The sequence below is a fragment of the Mus caroli genome, chromosome 5, assembly GCF_900094665.2.
Source record: "Mus caroli chromosome 5, CAROLI_EIJ_v1.1, whole genome shotgun sequence".
Lineage (NCBI taxonomy): Eukaryota > Metazoa > Chordata > Mammalia > Rodentia > Muridae > Mus > Mus caroli.
The window spans coordinates 11,177,283-11,184,106 of record NC_034574.1 but is presented as its reverse complement, the minus strand read 5'-3'; the positions used below and the strand labels follow the sequence as shown (position 1 = coordinate 11,184,106).

General features: G+C 37.7%; 1 long non-coding RNA gene across 1 annotated transcript; it reads left to right on the top strand.

The window, feature by feature from the left end:
* The first annotated feature begins 767 nt into the window (after positions 1-767).
* LOC110295520 lies at positions 768-3,435 on the top strand. The gene is made up of 3 exons (XR_002378091.1): positions 768-843; positions 3,142-3,231; positions 3,371-3,435. It is a non-coding gene; the product is annotated as an uncharacterized LOC110295520 (long non-coding RNA).
* Positions 3,436-6,824: the final 3,389 nt, after the last annotated feature.

Genomic DNA, 6,824 nt, shown 5'->3' with positions numbered 1-6,824 from the left:
GCAGATGTAGACACTGACCTGTCCAGAACAGAGATAATTTTGCTTATAAACCAGATATTTGGTATGATCAAAAGAGAAAACCATTTCACCATGACAACATAAAGTATCACATCAAAACTTTCATTTCAGAAACTTAATGGAAGTCTCTGTTTCAAAGTTAACGTTAAATTAAATATTTAGATAACTTGTACGATTTAAATATGAAGTTGTAAGTCTAAATTAGAGTTTAAACATTAGGGCTTCAGAAACAAAATTAGTAAACACAATGAAAATTGAAGAACATGGAATTATTAGTATTAAAGATGCAAAAAAAAGATATATGCCTATACCTTCTCTAAGGGGAATCTCTGCAGGTATTAGGTAACAGCCAATCGCTGAACAGGAGAGACATAGGTGGAGTGTAGGTTTCTGGAGATAGGATTTGAAGGAGAGCCATGAGAAGCAGAAGGTGCATGAGGAGCCATAAAAACATGGTCGTGAGTGTGGACGCCCGACTCGCCAGCAAGGAAGACAGATGCCACAAAAGGATTCTTCTGCACACGTTTATTCGGAGAGCTTGATAGCGAAGGCGAAAGACCTCGAGTCCCTGAACTGGCGCTGCTTATATAGGCCTAGGAGTGGCGTGTCTATACCAGATTGGTTGTGCTTTCAGTACCTCATTTCCATTCCCCGGGAAAGGCTGTGACTTGGCACGAAACCCTTATGCACATGCGCACATTGGTTGTTTACCGGAACTTACAGACAGTGGCCAGTGGTAGCCAGCGCCATCTTGTAATGGCGTATGTGGCTTCCCACACCTGAGGGCTGGCCCATTGGAGTTAAAAACAGTCTAGATGAAACATAGTAAGTAGTAAGAAATAACTCAGGATTATTGATAGGAGTGTAGATTCTAACAACATGGAGGGTAGGAATTCACCCAGCTCTTATGCTGTTTAAGGCTTATTATAAATATAAAGGATGTGTGTGTCTTTTATCTCAAAACTAAAGGGTCAAAGGCATGGTAGAAACCCCGGGTTGGAATTAATTTCTACAACGTATAATCATTGACTGCATTTATCATTGCATATATATATATATATATATATATACCCAGGACTGACCACTTGGAATTGGAAAACCTATGCGGTAGCTCATTTGTAGAGAAACTTATTTAGCCTGCTCAGTAGTCATTGGCCACCTGTAGCTCTTTATATAGGGTAAAGCCTTTGGGAATGTCTGGGCTAGTGTTGGTATATCAACTGGTAGTTATCATTATGCCAGTCTAGTTCAGGTAACCAAATAGTTGCAATTTCATGGGTGCATTTCTCCTGTTCTGTTTAAGAGATACTGTCTAGTAGCAGACATTATGGGCTTATGGCTTCTATTATCTTTCTACCCCCATAGACTATTTCCCTGAGTTTTAGGTGTAAGGGAGGCATTGCAGATATATCAGCTGGAGTTGGATACCCCTAAATCACTTATTCTTTGCATTTTGACAAGGTGGTAACCTTTGTAATGACCCCCACCTGTTACAACATCCTTAGCAATTGAAGATGCAGAGTATATACAAAAAAAGATTTGATATTCTACTGTATAGAAAATTTATCCATGATAACTGGGAATCAAAACAACTTAAAGGTCCTTCAAGTGATGAATAGAAAATGAAATATTGTACTGGCTTTAGTTAGGGTTTCTCTTGCTGTGAAGAGACACCATGACCAGGGCAACTCTTACAAAGGAAAACACTTAAATGTGGTTGGCTTACAACTCAGAGGCTTAGTTTATTATCATCACAGAAGGAATGGTTGAATTCAGGCAAACACAGTGTTGGAGAGGTAGCTTAAGAGTTCTACATCTGGATCTGTAGGCCGCAGGAAGAGACAGTAAGCCACTAGACCTGGCTTGAGCTTTTCAAAGCTCCCCCTAAGTGATGCATTTCCTCCAACAAGGCCACACCTTCTCCAACGAGGTCACACTTCCTAATAGTTCCACTCCTTGTGAGCCTATCAGGGTCATTTTCTTTCAAATTATCACCACACCTATTCACAATGGAATACTAAAGAAAATTGAAATGATGTAATTTTCAGGTGAGTGGATAGAACTGGAATATACTATCCTAAGTGAGGTAATCTCAGTCCAGAAACACAAATGACACATGTTCCCTTTTATTTGTGGATCTTAGCTTTGAATCTTTAGATGTGATTATATAACCTGAAGTAACAACAACAAAGTCAGGAAAATAGAAAGAAACCATGGGAAGGGGGCGCTAAAGAGAGGGCATAGTAGAATACAGTTGCTTTGAAATGGATAATGGAGATTGGTACTAGAGAGGGAGGGTGAAGTAGAGTTAAATAACACTAAGGGGCTTTAAGAAGACACAGGGACACATCATTTTACAAGCTTACTTAAAATATACAATGTATATGTATGTGTTCATACACTTATGTGTGTACATTCTTTTCTTTTCTTTCTTTCTTTTCAACAGTTACTTCACTTAAGGTGATGGTGTGCTCCACCTCTAAGAACCATGCTCTATCTAACAAAAACCACAGAGCCAGGCATGGGGAACACCCCTTTGAGCTACTGATCAGAGATAAAACAAGAATCTCTCTTTTTTTAAAAGAAGAGCTTGGACAAAGGCTTGTTTTATTTTAATAACTGATCCATGTGAGGCCACAGCCAGGCCACTATGAACAGACTCGAGGTTAAACTTTATTTCTCGATCTCTTCCTCCTTGGACAGGCTTTTCGTTCTTGGCCTAGAGGCGCTCCTCCCTGTGCTTTTGTGCTTCTTTGGTCTTAGACCTGCTAACCTCAACACAGTCAGCCTGTAGCTTCTTGCAGGTCTTGTCTGCCTTCAGTTTGTGGATATGCTGCATGAGAATCTGCTTGTTTTGAATACCTTCCCTTTGACCTTCAGGTACAGGCTGTGATACATATGGTGGTCAATCTTCTTAGATTCCCAATATCTCCTGAGAAGACTCCTGTATGATCAGCCCATCTTTGGTCAGCTTCCTGATCTGCTGACAGGAATTGACATTGTCAATTTCTTTGGTCTCATTGGGGTCCAACCAGACCTTCTTTTTCCCACAGTGGAGGACATTAGAGGCAAGCCTCTTCTGCAGCCTGAGAATACTCATGGCTGTGCATTTTATCACTCTAGGCCCCATTCTGAACCTGAGTTTGCTGGTAGAGAAGATTGCATGACACACATAAAAGTGGACGAGGAAGAGGAACAAGAAGGAAATGGAAGGTTGGTAGTGGAGATTGTGGTGGTTTGAATATGCTTGGCCCAGGGAGTGGCACTATTAGGAGGGATTGCCTTGTTGGAGGAAGTGTGTCACTGTAGGGGTGAGCAATGAGACCGCCTTTCTAAGCCATTCTTCTCCTAGAGGCCTTCGGATGAAGATATTGAACTCTCAGTTCTTCCTGCACCATGCCTGCCTGGATGCTGTCATGCTCCTGCCTTGATGAAAATGAACTGAACCTCTGAACTTGTAAGCCAGCCCCAATTAAATGGTCTTATTATAGTTGCCTTGGTCATGATGTCTCTTCAGAGCAGTGGAAACCATAACTAAGGCAGAGGTGATGGGAGAAATTTATGCTCTGGATCACTGATGGGATTTGCTATAAGATCAGATTCAAGGTGAGAAAGAGTACGACTTTTTTTAATTTGGTTTTGCTTTAAGACAGCACTCTCATGATGTACAGACATACATTCAGGCACACACTTATACACATAAGAGAAATATCTCAAAAAGAAAAGAGAAACTTACCAGCATATACATACATATATGTGAAAATAAATTGCAATGAATAATCTTACAAGACATTGTTTTAATCACATCTTACCTGAGGCAATGCAAAGAATCCACAGATATTATTGTCCTGTTTCTATCAAACATGCAACAGGCAAAATGAAACTGGGAAGAGGCTGTCTACATACAGTAAAACTTTAGCTTCATCAATCTGCCAAAAACCAATGAGGAAAGAAGCCATCTTAGCTGGAGTATTTAAAAACAAAAGCCAAGTGTGATCACTGATTGCAAATAGCCCCATTCAGTAGAAAAGGCATTTACAAAACTAGTATTTGGATGGTGTGTGGGCACAAATCTGAAACATTTTTTTAGTGCTAATTCCTTTTTTAATTTTTATAGTTTATATAGAAGGGAATCTCTTCCTTACTAGACTTCAACAGTCAAGAATTTGAAGGTGATGTCATTTGGTAAGCTAGGTTTTAAACTGCTCATTACAATATCTTCTTCTATAAATTCATCATATATATGCACACATATACATACTCCAAACACATCCTCCAAATGATTCTGAAAGAAGAGTCTACGCTTTCACCTATAAGAATATATGATGTTCACCTTATAAACTATTTCAGGATCTAGACAAAGAAGAATAACATTTCAATTTGGTTTATGAAGCTATCATCAGTCTGACACCCAAATGCCAAAAGTTAGTATATATCACATAGAGTACAATCATTTCTGTGAATAACATCATATAAAATATCACCATTGCCAATTATGCAGTAAATCGTGTACATTTAAAGTTAACAGCAGGACAGATATATTTAAAATCTAATGATTAAAAACAGGGCACAGCCCTTCCTCCGCTGTCATCACGGTGCTGGTTCTTCCCAGGCAGCTGAGACCTCGACGGGGAGTTGTTCTCATTTATTGATGACTGGCAGTGTTCAGGCAGTCCACAACATGCCCTCCGTCTCTGCTCATCTGCACTTACTCTGTCCTCATCTAACATGATGCAGTGGCAGTCGCTTTAGTAGATCAAAAGATTGATGTGCGTTGTATCTACTGGTATTATACTATCTACAAGTTCTGAGCCTTTTACATTTAAAGTAGAACCATTGACTGATTATTCATGAACCCATTACTGCAGGTACATGTGGTAAATTCACTCCATTATGTTATGTTTACTGTATCTACAAAACTTTCTCTTACAGCCCAAAATGCAGGTAAATACCGAAATTTTACCTTAACATTGTCCACAATTTGAGTATGCCATATAAGAAATATTACCCATTTAAATGCTTTTAATTATTTGGAAGTTAAACATTTCAGTATTCAAGAAAGCAAATTCTACCTCCAAATCTTGAGTGTATTTTAAGATATTGAGAGAAATGATTGGATAATAAATTATGTAACAGTGAGACAAGAAGTTCTAATGTCATTACTCAAAAATAACCTACTTTGCCTTGCTTGAAAATTATCAAGAGTAGTTAAATTAATACTAACATATAAAATGACAACATGAATATTCAAAATAAGGGCATACCACATAATCAATATATAATAAAAGCAGAATAAGGATGTTTATTTTTCTTATTTTTTATTTGTCAATTAATAATTAATCACATAAGCTTGCATTACTTGCTAAAAGGACTATATTACTAAGTGAATGAGTCATTTATATGGGTATGTGCATATTGCCATCTTGTTATTCAATTGCCTTTGTGTTGCTGTCCTTCCTATGGCCGTGATGAGACTCAACACATTGTGATGTAATAATACAAAGTCAAATAATAAGGAAAATAGGGCTAATATCAAAAAGGTTAAACATACTCAGGAGTTCATTTACTATAAAAATGTTTATAAACTTCAAAATTTGTTGCTATATATTTCACATGAAAAATTGTTTACTTTTTACAATGACCCAGTTTTATGTGAAAAATTTAAAACACAAAGACAGCCATATAAGATCATGAGATGTTTGTATTTTTTTATGGGCACCCTTTTTAGTCTATATTTAAAAAAAATTTTTTTTACAGCATACTATGCCAAGAAAATGCAAGCCTTTGGTCAGTATCCCACTGAGAGCCCTCCTCATACCAGTGGACATCACTTGTTTTTAGGGGCTATACAAAGCTACTAATACCAATTTCTAAGTGAGTAGGGCAGATTTCCATTATATTTCTTCATTCGAAATGCTAAATAAAATGCAATTTATTATCCACAGGTTGCTTTTTAATATTTAGTTGACATGTCAAAACTCCAGCTTCCCGAGAAATAACTTTGAAATGAGACTATTAATCTGTATTCTGGCTTATTACATTTGCAGATTTTCTTCTGAGGGAAATACACAAAATTAATTGTATAGAGAACAGAAATCAATTGGGTTATGCTTTAAAAGACCAAGAAATATGAGATATAGAAGAAATACAAAGCATGTATGAGCCCATGCCTGTATGTAATCTTAGCACTTAGGAGTCTGAGTTGGACTGACCCTGTATTTGAAACTACCCTGGTCTTTATAGGAAGAAATTATCATAAATCCAAACAAAACCATAAAACTACACAGTATAATTCCATTCCTGTTATGCTTGGGATATGAAGAAGAATGAGAGACAGACAGAACAGAACTGGAGGAGAGAGGGGAGAGAGAGAGAGAGAGAGAAAGAGAGAGAGAGAGAGAGAGCGCACAGGGGATGGCAAGACAGAGACAGAGGTTCAGAGAGAAGCAGAGGTGGACGAAGGGAGACTGATTTTGATCTCCCATGAAGAACTCAGACGAGGTAAGAAACCCTCACAGAAGCACTAATGCATCTGTGAGGGCAAGAACTACCAGCCTAATTACTTTCCTAAAGGCCTACCTTCTAACACTGATGTACTGAGGATTGAAATATCAATATACACTCTTCGGGGGACATACTAAAGCCAAAGCAAGATTAGCAGAAATCGATATCTGTTTGTTTATATTCTACTTTCATATTTTTTGTAGTGTGAATGTGCTGAGAATAACTGACTAATGCATATGTATTCAAGCAAAGCATTTCATATAACAGTATGTAAGAAAGTTCAGGCTTATTAAATTAACAGA